Source organism: Lissotriton helveticus, chromosome 11 (genome assembly GCF_964261635.1).
Source record: "Lissotriton helveticus chromosome 11, aLisHel1.1, whole genome shotgun sequence".
In the NCBI taxonomy this organism is placed as follows: domain Eukaryota; kingdom Metazoa; phylum Chordata; class Amphibia; order Caudata; family Salamandridae; genus Lissotriton; species Lissotriton helveticus.
In genome coordinates, this window is record NC_136072.1 from 822,641,674 (window position 1) to 822,656,507 (window position 14,834).

At 48.3% G+C, this 14,834-nt stretch overlaps 1 protein-coding gene across 3 annotated transcripts in view; it reads right to left on the minus strand.

The window, feature by feature from the left end:
* The window catches only part of LOC144792107 (myoferlin-like), a 3,514,236-nt gene that overhangs the window by 617,546 nt on the left and 2,881,856 nt on the right, over positions 1-14,834 (minus strand). The window lies entirely within an intron of this gene.

Consider the following 14,834-nt stretch of genomic DNA (forward strand, 5'->3'; position numbering starts at 1 on the left):
AGCATAAAAATAAATTTTCTGACACACTATGCACATGAGACTGATGCATCGAATACAGTACTAATGATATAACGTTTTCCTTCACAGAATTCACAGTAACCATTGTGAATCGGAGGGTTAATGTCCATGGTTGTTGCAGGTTGTACCGTTTCTAACCAGTTTTACTACAATTTGTTTTGGTGATGGTGGTGAATTCTATATTTCACTATTAGGAGTGCAACTATTATACGAGCAGAGGCCCTGACGAATGCCAAGGGATTAAATACCCGTTAGGCAGAAACATGTTGGCCCTTATGTAGACAGATAATTGTCACTGTCTTCTCTTGCACTGTTCTATTTTTTAATTAGGAGGCGTGTCCAGTCCGCAGAATAAAGTATTTAGAAGGAGGACATTCCATCCTATTTTAAATCACTTTCTTGTTCGTTGCACTATTTCTTCTTACTTTACCATCAAAAGATCAGTCATCATGGACGGTTTGTGTATTTGGTGGACCAAATCCTGATACAACAATATGGTGCGGAGCTGAGTTTCCCACTGATCAGGGGACCAGCCTCATTTGCACATGGGTTTGGCCAAATGATAGGACTGATCATTGAGTCTAATTTGATGGAAACCCTTTACAATCTGTTGTGGATTAATCAGCCATTTTACGAATAATCGATGATGTACCGGTCTCCTCTATGCATGTAGTGTTAGCCTTTTTTCCTTCTTTATCCTTATTAATACGTTATGTGTGTGCGATAAAGATATTTTGAGATCTTGTTGACTCAGTATCGACAGTGTAGCCTCTCAATTTGGCTGTTAGACCCCCTGTGTTTCGTGTGTTATACATTCAACTTATACCTGGTGCCACATACCAGGTGACAAACATTGATGGAGTGCAGAAAAATCATCCCATGGCAGTGGTAAATCTCAGCTGGGGAGGTGTCACTGGCCCCAAGAGAGTGGCAGTGTCATCAAACTTGCCTGTAGATTGCCTACTGGGGAATGATTTAGAGATCTCAGCCTGGGCTGAGGTAGAGCAAGAAACCCATTCTAAAATGGTAAATCTTCCTGAACAGGTTAGGAGGGCTGTGCCAGGCTCAGCCCAATCTCAAACAGGTTCCTTCCCTGATAAGGTTAGCATGGCTGTGATGGTAACAGCCCATACCCAAACTGAGTCCCTTCCTGAAAAGGTTGGTGGGGCTGTGATGGCCACAGCCCGAACTCAAACTGATTCCTGTGTTGTGAAGCCTGAAACTATGGATCACTCCACACAAACAGAGAGCATTGAGGAGGAAGAGAAATCTCCCTCACACCAGACATTAGGAAAGGATCAGCCTCCTCAGGGAACTGATCTTACCCCTTGTGAAGAAACTGCCCCAGAGGTAGTCAGGTCTAGCCTGGCAGAGCCCCTGATGTCAGTGGACCCTTCCAAGGTGGGACCCAGTCTGGAGCAGGTAACCTGCCCCTCTCTACCCTGCCTCAATCAGCCCAGGGCTACATTTCATTTGGTTAGGCGCCTTGACGCCCATTGGGCTTAGTAGCGCTATATAAATTTGTTTTCATGTTCTTTCATTCAGAGGTCAAGGAGGCCAGTGAGACCCAAAGGGCCCCCTGTCCAATAGAACAACCCCATCAGCAGATTAGGGACACCAAAGCTAGCAGCCCTAGCAAGGTGAAAAAGTTAGAAACTCCTGAGGGATCCCCCTTAAACTTAGTTAGGGACCTCCCCCAGATGGACTCTGTTGGGCACAGCCAAACTTGGCATCTAAGGGCCCCAGACCTGACCTGTCCCTCCAGTAAGCCAAACAGAGGGACCCAGCCTCCAGCTTTAGGTAGCCAGAGGTTGACCCTGAGAGCTCAACACAACTCAGTCGTGGAAAGAAAGGCCTATATGGTGGATGATGATTGGAGGAAGCTGAGCCCTACCTTAGTGGAGCCTCACTTCAGTACTCCACCTCAGCCCCAGCCTTTTACTTTGCCAAAACACACCACAGGTAGAGATTCCCTATGGTGGAAACCCTCAGATACCCTTAGGGTGAGGGATTGCTTAGTGGACCATGAGATAGGGGGTAACCATGCCAGTTCTGGTACTTCCTTATATGGCCACTTAGGCAATATAGGCTTACCTGGTCAAGGATAGCCTTATCTCCTTTCGTTTGGGGGGGGGGGGGTTATGTAGGAAGGTGGATATCTGACTATGGTTACCCCCAACTTTTTGCCTAGTGTTTTGCTGGTTTTTGACTTAGTTGGCCTGGGATCCTGCTATTCAGGACCCCAGGCTTCCTGCTCTCTCTGTTAAAATGGACTCCATGTACTTTGGGTACATATCTAATTGGTACTGAGCCACCTTATCAGTCCCTGTACAGAGTACCTTAGGTATCCAGGGCATAGGTGTACCCAGGGCCTACCAGGGGCTGAAGCATGTATTATGCCACCCCTGGCTGGCCATCTAAAACTGACACAACTGGCTGCATGACAGCTGGGGCAAGGTGGTGTAATCACCCTTTGCTATAGATATAGTATACCTATATCTAACCCTAAAATGGACACATATATTCCTATCAGTCACTCCTATGTCAGGCCTTATAAATCCTGAAGGCAGAGTGCTTGGAATTATGTGAGATGGTGCTCTGGCATGAGCTGAGCCCGTCTGCAGCTTGCGGAACCAAGTCCTAATAGCTGTTCCATGATAACGCTATACCATATACTCTTAAGTGCATTATCAACCTCGCGGTTAAATGCTAACTCTGGTATAACATTATCAAAACATGTCGAGTAAGGTGTCATACGAATTGGAATACTACCCCCTCGCCAATTCTGGCAACAGGGGTAGCATTCCACCCTTCTAGAGGGGCACGACATGTATGTAACTGTGAACCCCGGTTAAAGTTAACTCGAGCCTTAGCATCACAAAATGGATGCTGCCACCACAGACACAAGTCTGACCTCCTGCTGCTGGGAGTCCTTCCAGCGAGGGAGGCTTGGACAAAGGGTTTCCTGCCTTGGGAGGTGCTAGCACCACCCCAGACAGGATTTTGTGTATTGGGTAGGACAGGCCTGAAAGGAATGAGACATGCCTGGGGCACACAAGGTGCCCTGTGCATACACCGGTTCAAACCAGTTGCTGGGGCACTCCAGCCCCAGCTCTGGCGGGAAACGGCTGGCTTCACATTCCAAAAGAGTTTAGCCTAAGACTGCTTTGTCCATGCTACCATTAGGATAGCTGGTCTATAAGGTTGACTTACAACCAATCACCATAAGGGTTGTTTGGACTGATACAAGGTGATCACTAGAACTAGTGAGCATCATATCAGGCCAACTTCTCACATGCAGCACCTCTGTGCGGCGGGGTACAGCACCACATGACCCAGCCCTGACATCATCCACATACGCGACATCAGCGAGGTCATATAAGTCCCTCCTAGCGCGCTGACGTCAGTTTTCTTCGGAGAATTTTTTCCGTGGCACAACGTGGAGCCACCAACAAAACACGGAAAGTATGGGAACAGTGTGCAAGGGATGAAAAATCCATGAATAAAGAAGGAGGATGGTGCAAGACACCATCATAAAAGACAGAATTAGACACTGCCCACATATAAGTGAAAAAGCTGTGAGAAAGAGCCCCGCAAGCTAAGCGAAGATCCTTCCCCAAGTGCAACAGGGGAAGAATATCTCAACAGACAGAAATAGAAATGACCATGTGGAATTGTGTTGTGCAGCAAGAACGGAGCCCAGAGAGAACAACAGTGCACTGCAGGAAGGTATGAAAAGACTGGCACTGCCCCTATAGTAATGGAGGTCTGAAACAGAGGTCAACAGATCCCCAAAGGACAACGGTAGAGGAGACCAGAACCCTGAGTCAATAAAGAAGGCGGGAGGGAGAAAAGGCAGCAGGAGAAGAAAAGAAAAAGAAGATGAAGTTGAATCTCCAGGTGAAGGTGAATAAAAAGGCACCATTTTACAGGAAAGAAACCCCTTGGAGAGAGTCAGCTGTATATGGCAATTCTCAAGAGGACGCAACAATTTGAGCACCCGTGAGAGAGAAACCAATGGTAACTGAAAAAGCCAGTGGAGAATCCCACTTGCCAAAGGTCTTTGCCAAACAGGGAGGCTGGATGGGCGTTAAGGAATCTGGGGCTAGACAACGTCTCTACCAGATACATCGTTACCGAAGGTAAATAACTCATACATCTGATAAAGACATCTAGCCACAGAATCCTTAACTTAGAATAGATACCACAGCCATACCCCAAGGGGGAGGGGGATCTGCGACAGAACAACAGAAAGCGCCAAGCAACCCAACTAGCTCGGAAGGACAAAAGATAACAGGATGCTAGACATCCCGAAAATGCCAGAATGGCGCTACACCACACCTGTATAAGCATGGGAGGTAGAAACGGCACCAGCCTTATAGCAGAATAAAAGAAAGAGAGAGGAAGAAGGACCACTCTCAGCTTAATGGTGCACTATGTGAACACCTACCAAAGGTTGAGAAGAGACATGAAGAGATACAACCAGAGCCTACCAGGCTAGGCCATGGAAGGAAGGCCGGAGAGGCTACAGCAAACAGGGACGGACGGGTTGCCGAGCGTTTTAGAATGCTGCTGAGCTGGAGGTTGATTTCACTGCGGTGAGGGCTTATTTCATTGATGGGGACCTGCGTGTGCTTCGAAATAAACAAAGCAAAACTAATGTTTTTCAGCACACACAGGTCCCCATCAACAAAATCAGCCCCCAGCTCGGGAGCATGCCAAAACGCCCGGTAGCCAGTTCGGCCCTGACAGCCAAGAACCAAAGGTCAAGAGGTAGAACTCCGCAATGTTTTTAAAAGTGCAGAACAAACAAGAAACACGCCAAGTGCACACCCAGTCCCAAAAGGGGAACAAGGTTGAACAGTAACAATCTGAAGCACGCGGATGCGGGCCACCACAGAAACATGCCCAGAGCAAACAGCCACAGAGACCACAAGGTGACGTAGCTAAAATAAGCATAAGACTGCCCGACCAGGCAGCTTGAAGACTAAGGTGAGAACCAACACACGAAATACAGATATGACGGGTGTAGACCTAGGACGACTGACATCAGAGGAGCTGTCCCGCATGCCCAGCTGATAAAATATAGGGGGATACCTACTGAAGGAGGCACACCCCAAGGAAGGGGCAGCAGAGGCACCAAAGTACCAGGGCGTAGAAACGGAGGAAGAATCTCAGAATTCTAGACCACACCCTCCAACTTGAAGGAAAGTAACCCTTGTCCAGAAAGAGAGATATCGTTCAGTATCTGAACACCAAGAAGGGAGCAGTGTAAAACTGGGGATCCACCCCAGTAAGTGGAATGCAAAAAGGGACCTTATTGGCAATCCCGCATGCATCACTGAAAAGCTCCCTGACACATGGAGGCATTGGACCAGACCTCGCATTCTCGAAAAGAGGTGGAGACGTAGGAAGAAGAGTACTCATGGAACTTGTATATATACATAATATAATATATATAGCAAAGACGGGGAAAACGAGCCACGACTATGCAACATGGTTGCACAGGAACACATCTAGTGCATTAATGACAGACGGTAGCTGCATTTAAAGCGAGATAAACACCCTGAAAACCGCCAAAGGAGGAGAATGAGGCAAATAAGCGAGATGACCCATGACGTATAGAAGATGGTGCCAAGGCACAACATTGAGCCCCGCACAACGGCAGAGAAGAGCACCAGGTGACACATATAGCCCAAGGGATCTCTTAGGCCCAGTTGACATAAAGCAGAGCTATATATCAGCATACAAGTACCCCACACAGAGTAAGCACACCCCAACAACGGGGAACACCTCTTAGGGCAAACCACACTCAGAGGACCAGACACAATAATCTGTGGAACACTGCCACAGTAGGCTACTGCCAGCTTAAAACGCATAATGCATCCAAAGGTTGCTAAATGAAAGGGTAACTACCCCCGACCATGCGATAAAAAGACCTGAGGCTTACTGCCCGCCTAAACCACATAATGTATCTAAAGGATGCTAAATGAAAATGTACTACCCAGAACAAATGCCTGAGGAATACAGGCCTAAGGAGGAGGGCAAAAGCCCGCAAGGAGGTGCTGAACAGCCAATTCGGCGTGAGCATCAAACAGCAAAACCCCATCAAAGGGTAAATCAACAAGTCACTCCCGGATATTCTCTGGGAAGACGCTATCCTGCAACCAAGCATGGTGCCGCAAGGCAACTGAACCAACAATAGCACGGACTAAGGATTCCGCAGTATCCAAGGCGGAGCGGAACGTAAACTCAGCAAGGTCACAGCCATCCCAGAGAAGATGAAGGAGGTCAACACGAGCGCCTTCAGTGGTGGCGGAGAGCAGAGACTCTGCAGAGTCCCACAGGGCAGAGGTAGCACGAGCCAGGACACACACTGTATTTAGTGACCGTAGGGCGGCACTAGTGGAGGCAAAGATGTTCCGACCCCAAGACTCAAGCCATCTGGACTCCCGGGAGGGAGGAAGCATTAGCCGGGGCAAGGAAGGGAAGTCAGTTTGCAAAACAAACCCCTGCACATCAGGATGCACAATTAAGAAAACTGGATCATGTGGAGCAGGACCGTGGAAAGTGCAAAACAGAACGAGCCACCGGAACACCGGAAGCCGGCCGAACCCAGGTACCCAAAAGGGCATCATAAAGAGAAGCTTCGAAGGGCAGAAGCGGCTCCACATTCCCTGACCCAGGGTGAAGGACATCAAGTAGAGGGGTCACACACACGGGTGCTTAAGGGGGTTGCATGTTCAAAATCCGAGTGGCCAAGGAGACTACTCTCAGAAAAGCCGCACCAGCCTCTGTAGCCCTCCGTGGAGGGGACAGCAGCTCATCTGTAGGTGAGGGCTGTAAGCTAACCATCCCAAGACACTGAGGGTGCGACCAATGCCCAACTGAGAGGAGCCCCATAGTCGAATGGGGGTCCTGATTGGGCTCTTGAGGAGGAGAGGAGCCTGCTGGGTACGGTGTCTCCTGAGGGGGCGGGGATCCTGCGGGGTCCACATATTCTAAGGGGGGCACAAGCAAGAATACATCCAGCGTCGCCGGGCATGTGAGTGACGCCAAACTCTCTCCAGACGCTTCGGAGAAGAGTCAACAACCCAGTGTCGATGCGGTGCCAAAACGACTTTAGTCAGCGCCAATCGTGCCCTGTTCGGCGCCGACTCGACTCCATCCAGCGTTGAGTCGGCCCCGTCCGGAGCCAAATCCACACGTTCCCCTTCCGAAGAAGGAGTTGGCACCAGAGCCGGGAAGGCAAGCCTCCTGCGCCGCACCGATATGACTCAGCCTCAACCACAACAGGCTTGAAGCAAGAAGCAGAAGTGGAGCCAGGGAGGCGAGTTTACGGCATCGGAACGGAAGGCCGAGGTGTGCTCTAAGCAAGGCTTTGAGCACTAGTAACCACCTGCAACACCACAGGGAGCCCACGGGACTAGGCGGCGTGGCAGGGGTGCAATGGGTCATAGAGGGGGACCCAACCGGGCCGCACCCTGACTGTGCCATATGGTTCGTAGAGGGGGACCCAGCCGGGCCGCGCCCTGATGACACCACATCTCCGACGTCCCTGGAGGGCAAGGGCTCATTTTTTGCGTCAGGGGTAAACCCATCGGCGAGTCCGTCGGGGACCCCGCAAGTAGCGAAGGCCCCGAGGATGCCCCAGAGATGGGAGAGGACCCAAGATAGGCCTGCATAGCCGCGGCATAGGCCTCCATCTGGATCCGAGTCGCACCCGGATTGGGCAGATAGAGGGGGTTGACTGTCGGAGGCGCACATCCGGAATGTTTCAGGAACCAATGCCCCCGAAAACAGACGAAAGTGATGTCGAGGACCTCAGCGACATGCGCCGCAACTTACCAATAAGTGGCGAACGACGGTCTGGGGCCCTAGAGGGCAATCAATGGCAGAACTGGAAAGTAGCGGGGCCTGCCGGCGTTGAAGAGGCCGGGGGACGAGACGACTCCGACCAGGACAGACAAGCTAAAAGAAGCTTCATCCGGCACTCTCGCCGGAACTTCGTCTTGAGGTGTTGGCAGGCGTCGCAGTCCGTGGAGTCGTGGTGCTCGCCCAGCTACCACAAACAGATAAGATGTGGGTCCGTCACGGACATTTGCCGTGAACAGGAAGTACAGGTTTTAAAGCCCAAAGGCATCTCACACTGTTCCAGAAGCAAAGCGTTGAAAAAAGGCCTGAAAACAGGCCAGTGGGACCGCTTACTCCGGATCAGCGTTGCACGCGGAAAAGAAGGAAACTGACATCAGCGCGCCGGCAGGGACTTATATGATCTCTCTGACATCACGTCCGTGGATGACATCAGGGCGGGGTCGTGTGGCGCCGTCCACTGGCGCGCAGAGGTGCTGCTGCAGCAAAACATTCTGGATCCAGTCTGACGCCTGGGGATATTCTAAGTTAAGAAATCTGCGGCTAGATGTCTCTATCAGTTTACTTTGATACCATCCCAGTTGGCTACTGGTGTACCCATGTAAGTCCTTAGTATATGGTACTAAGGAACCCAGGGATAGATACACCAGGAGTCTCCCACGGGCTACAGCATATATTATGCCACCCATAAGACACCACTGAAGCTGTGACTACAGGCCTGCCATTGCAGTCTGTGTTAGTTGGTACTAACACCACTTACAAAATATATAAGTTTCCTTATATCTTAGGCCACTGCACTTAAAACCTATAAGTCACCCCTTAGGAAGTCCTTTCAATCCTGAAGGCAGGGTGCTCGATATAAGAGTGAGGGTGCCCTGCATGAGTAGGGCTCCCCTACAAACCCCGGAGTCGAATCTCCAGGCATTGTAAATGTGGTCAGCCATTTTCATAAAAACAGAGTCCATGCATCATTACGCGATGGCTAACCATATATTGGCTGTGCCGAACCTGAGCATGTTTGGAATCAACCATATTGGAATCATACCCCAACACCTTTACCAGTGTTGGAGGTATGATTCCATACACTGGGGGGCTCTTCCAGAAAGTCCCCGGTACTTCCGGTATAAGCCTTCCAGGGTCTGCTACCAAGTTAGTGCTGCTGCCGACCCCAGACACAATTCTGCAGTCCTGCTGCCGAGCTGAGCTTGAGCAGGGGAAGGAAGAACAATAGGTTTCCTGTCACAGGGAGGTGTGACCACCTACCAGACAGGAATTAGTGTATTGGGCACTTGCCAGCACCACCGTACTGCTTTGAGGGGCACATTTGGTGCCCTCCTTGCATACTCTAGTTTGAGCCAGTTCACCCTTAGCTCCCCCTCTGGCACGATTCTGGACCAAGGACATAGGAGTATCCTCCTCTCTTTCCAGCCCCTCCTCTGGGAGGGATCCTTGAATCACTCCAACCATTTCCCTAGGGTACTTAAGGACTTACCTGTTGGTGGCTCATCAGATCCGTTGTGGGACAAGATTTAAACCCAAAACCACTTCAACTTCTACCCATTGGACACCTGGGCTGCACCTGGAAACGAGACTGTGCCAAGAAAGATTCCTAATGCTCCTGGTCTTGCTGTTCTGCAAATCTTCTTTGTCGTCTGAGCTTCTACCAGGTTCCTCTCTAGGCATGTGGGCGTCAAAGACACCGAAAGGAATCTCCCTTGGAGTGAAAGAGTAATTTCCCTGCATCTGCAGGCATCACAATGGAGCTGACCGGTCTGCTGCTCCTGATGTCCCATGGACATCGAAAGACTCAGCAACACAGGTGGTAGTTCTGCAACTCCCTCGAGGCCTGACCTGTCCTCTCAGCAAGCTTGAGGCCAGTATCCCTCGTCGGAACCCGCTGGAACAGGAACCCTGCGCACTGCATCGACTTGCCGTTGCCAAGGTTTGTTGACTCTATACTCCAGAGATCTTTGGGCTATAAGAAGCTCCAGCATCTCTTCCTGTCAAGATTTTTAGCCTCACTGCATCCTCTGTACCGTGGGCCTGCATCTTTGATGAGCTGCTCGAGGTCCTCTTGCGACTCCTGGACCTCCAGCCTGTGGGTATTTTTGAGGGTCTTTCTTGGCTTCAGTGTGCTCTTCTGCTTGCTTGGGGCCTGCTCTGACTCTCTTGAAATTGGTGAGTCCCTTGGACCTTGCTGGTCCCAACGTTGCTCCTTTTTCGTTAAGGTCTGTTGTTGCTGCCAAGGCTTATTGGTGCTCCCGCTGGACGCTAACCCCCTAGTTCTCTCTACGTCCGACATTGGACAGCTTATGAATGGCTCCTGGTCTTCCACAGCATCTCCTGGTCCTCACAGCTGCAGTGAGAAGGTCACCGTCATCACTGCTGCATCTTCCATCATCGGAGGTCATAGCTCTTTCGTGCCTCCTAGTCACTTCCGAGTGGCATTGACTCTGTCCCCTCTGCGTGCAGGTTCTTCTCTTCAAGAATCCACCCTTGGATTCCACCAGACTCTTTCACCTTCGTCACCAGCTGCATCTTTTCTGAAGTCCTCAATTCTGGTCTACGGCAGTTTCCGACGTCACTTCACACCTATGCACTCGGCTTCCCTGGTGTAGGTATCCTGGTTGGGGTATCCACGGGTGGGGTGACTCAACAACCTTCTATCTTCCATGGGGTTTCTTCAGAGATCACTGGGAAGGGTCCTTCTTCTTTAAAACTGCAACACAACTTTCTCATTGAATTGTATTGAGTATGCTGCTGTGTTTTCACTCTGTACACAGCCTCCGTTGGGTTCCTGTTTATTTGCCTTGGGTGGTTCCTTGTGTCCCCAGCTCTTCTGAGTCTCCTGATCCAAGTCCCGACTTTGGTCACAGTTTGCATTCTACTTCATTAGTATATCGTTTGGTCTCCGGAGACTACTGGGTATTTGCGCTTATTTACCTGTTTACAATTTAAGTATTATGTGTAATTGTGTTGATATATCCGGGTAGGAGATATACCAATGTGTTAGTGAGTGTGTATAATAAATAGACCTATTTTTATAACTACACTATGTGGTTCTTTTACTTTTAACATGCAACATATAATTAGTTCTGGTAAAACAAGCTGCTTACCACTCCTTCTGGGCTAAGCCTGAAGACTGCTCCCCACACTTAAAGATCTTTCTATGGTTGTCTAAGACCCCTAAAATCACCAAAAGAGTTGCCTGGATTAGTGCAATGCACTTCACTTTAATAAGTGTGCACCATATACTAAGCCAGCCTCCTACAGATTCAAACAAGATTCTCTGTGATTTAGCTTTTTTGAGCCTAAAGAAATACATCTCTCATTAAAACAAGCAGCAGGGACCTCAGTATCATAAGAGAAAACATTCAATGTGAAGAGGAAACCAACAAATATTGGTTTCAGCTGAAAGTCTCCCTGCAACTCCAAACAATGAGCTGCCCTCTCCACCATATTTGTTACTCATTGCGGTGGGGGCGGGCGGCAATATCAATCATGTGAGAGAGACATCAAAAGACAAATAGGTGGTAATCTATTGCGAAGAGTGACTATTTGCTGAGTTTCAAACCATTCTCTCCAAACATGTCACCTAGGGCAGTGCCATACTTATCAGCTGCTACAGGAGAGTCACATATAAAGAAATTAAGCGCTTGAGCAATTACCACACCCTCAAAAGAATAAAAGAACAAAAACACTAACCCAAGATATACAGAGGAGCATCCTTGAGTTAAGAAGAGGGAACAAGTGGACTAGGAAAAAAAGTTACTTACCTTCTGTATCATTTTTATGATGGATATTAAGCTCCTGCAGATTCCACCCTTGTCCACTCCACTTAATGGGGAAGCAAGAGAGCTGTGAAGAATCTGCAGTTAGATAGAGTATCCACCAGAAAGAGTGTCAACAGTAAGTAACTTATTCTTCTGTTAGATACTTCTAGTGCAGATGCTTCATTTTTAGAACAGATGCTCACACAGTACCTTCTGAAAAGTGGAGGGTATGAACAGCGGCCTCCAACCAAAAAGTACTGCAGAAATGGATAAGCATGTCTGTCTCTGCAACCATGGCTGTCAAAGCATTAGTTTTTGGTGAATGTGTGCAGTGATGATCGCACTGCAGACTGAAAGATGTCCAAGACAGAGACTTCTCTTGTTAATGCCATCGTAACTGCTTTAGCTTAGGCAAAATTAGTCCATGGGCTCTCAGGAGGCTCATTCTTGACTAGAGAATAGCACATCATTATGCATAGGATGATCCATTGCAACAGAGTCCTTATTTGTATCATCTTTCCTTTTTTGGAAAGAGCAAACCTCACGAAGAGCTGATCATCAACATGATATTCCTTTGTGCTTTCAATGTAGCAGCTTAAGACTCCCTTGGGCCCGCTACAACACTGTGAACGGCAAAGCATGCAGGTGTAGTGTAGTTCCTATATTCCCAATAGGCTCTGCGCATTGGAATAATATAAACAACAGTGTAGACGTAGGACTGAGGTCATCTAGGTCTCTACAGACTATATTAGACTTAATTAGGTTTGCCAGCTAGCTCAGAGGTCACTAGAAACTTTCTCGAATGTTCAGGAAAGAGTTAACTCTCCTGATTTAGACAAGAAGGGATTAGTTTCTGACAACCGCATAAACATGACAACTTTGCTCCCTCAGAATAAAGAGTACATCTCTAGAGTCGTGTGAAAACAATAGACAGCTATTTCACTCAGTCAATCGTGCATGCTTAGTTTCACCAGAGTGCAGAGAAATAGAGAGACGGGCGTTTTCAATAAAAGTTGTTATTTATTGAGCAGTCTTCTTTCTCATGCAAGAGAAGTGAGTTGCCACAATTGCAATACTTATTATGAAGTAAAGTGCGTATAGTAAAAGGAGTATTATGAAATAATACTGTAAAAGCATTGATATGGTTTCTTAGCCATATGATACTTTAAAACTGATAAAATATATACATACATAAAAACATTGACTAACTTACTCAACTGGTGCTTCTAAGATACGCCTACCCCGGTGTACCTGACCTAAGCCTAATACGTGGGAAGGAGTAAGTAAGTTGCAGTTTAAGTTAAGTTGTTTTTTTGCCAAGAATCTGAATCAAGAATTCTCTGAAGGGTTTATTCAGCTCTGTACCTTGCTTCTAGAATGAAGGAGGTCTTGTATCTCTCTCTCAGAACTCGATCTCCCAGCAACCCGCAAGGGTGACTGGAAACACCGGAGCTGGATTTTCTCGGCAGGAGAAAAGACAGCATCGCTCTCAGTGCGTCAAAATGGGAGGGTCGGCTTCCTTTGGCTCTCGCATCAGCTGGGCTTCGGGCAAGTAGATAGCCGCTCTGCTCCAAACCACCGTGTGTTTGCTTAAGGCAACATTGGTATATTTATACCTGGAAGGTGCCGGGTTTGACGTAAGGTTTGACATAAGACGTCACTAAGAACTAACAGTTCTTTCTGGACTCCAGGAGTTCTTGTGCAAATCAAAACAAAAGCAGGGGGAATTACCGGGCTGCTAGAGGCTTGGTTTGTTTAAAGAACGCATTGTACTTTCTAGGAGTCTATGGTAGTAGCCTTGCCGTATTTGGACCGCATTGGCTATTACTAAATATGGATATGATTCTTACGCCTTCTAGGCCCACGTCAGAGTCATCCACCAAGAGAGAGCAAACCCAGCCCAAAGACATCTCGGCAACACAAGCAGCCCAACAGGTAGCCCTAATCACAAAGCAGATCTGCAAGGGCAGGAAAGAAGGAGCTCCAGGTCCCAATGGGATTCCGCTAGCCCTGTTCAAGGAAAAAAACACAGAATGGGTGACCATCATGCAACCGTTATTTGCAGAAATCAGATTCCTAAACCGCATCCCAGACTCCTGGAGAGGATCAACGATCGTCCCCATACACAAAAAAGGCAACAAAATGACCCCTAACAACTATCGCCTAATAGCCCTCCTTGATAACGAGGCAAGATACTTCGCGGGAACCATCCTAGAGGAGCTTGTGTTATGGGCGGAATCAAACCAGATCATACCCTTGAACCAGACTGGTTTCCGCAAAAACACAGGTACAGCAAGGTGAACAACCGTTACAACGAAACTTTTACAACGCACTACCATTACAACGCGGTCATTACAACGCAAACCATTACAATGCATTGCGCTGGGGGGCGCACTAGGATAGGGAATAAGTTTAATTTTCTATCCAACACCTTCCCTAGTGTCCACGGGGACTGGAGTTGGAATAGAAAATTAAACTTATCACTATCCAGCACCTCTAAGCGCTATGCGTTGTAAAGGTTTGCGATGTAAAAACCGCATAGTAAAGGCAGGCGTTGTAATAGCCTGTGTTGTAACGTCATACATCCGTACAGCAACTAACATTCTGGCTATCTCACTGATTATCGATGCAGCAAAAACAAATAAACTGCAGCTGCACCTGTGTTACATCGACTTCAGTGCAGCTTTCGATAACATCGAGAGAGGCAGGCTCTGGTGGAAATTTGCACAATGGGGTATACCGCAACCAACATGCTGAAGCTTCTGCACTCCGACACCTGGGTGCAGGTGAAGTTAGGAAGCGGCACCCATCTGTCATCTAAAGTTCGCACCACCAAAGGCCTCAAACAAGGGTGTGTGCTTGCCCCGATACTGTTTAATCTATTTATGGCAGATCTACCAAACGCACTCAGTACATGCAACTCCCATTCTCCGAGGCTGAGTGGAAAAACCCTAAGTAACCTACTATACGCGGACGACGTCGTACTTCTCAGCCATATTCATATTGGCCTACAGAATTTACTCACTGAAATGCACAGCTACGCAACTACAAACAATTTAAAAATCAACCTGAGTAAAACACGCACGATGTCAATCAACAACAAGAACAAACACCACACGTTGTGGACTCTGGGCGGCCAGAAAATAGAGCCATCACGCGAATACAAATACC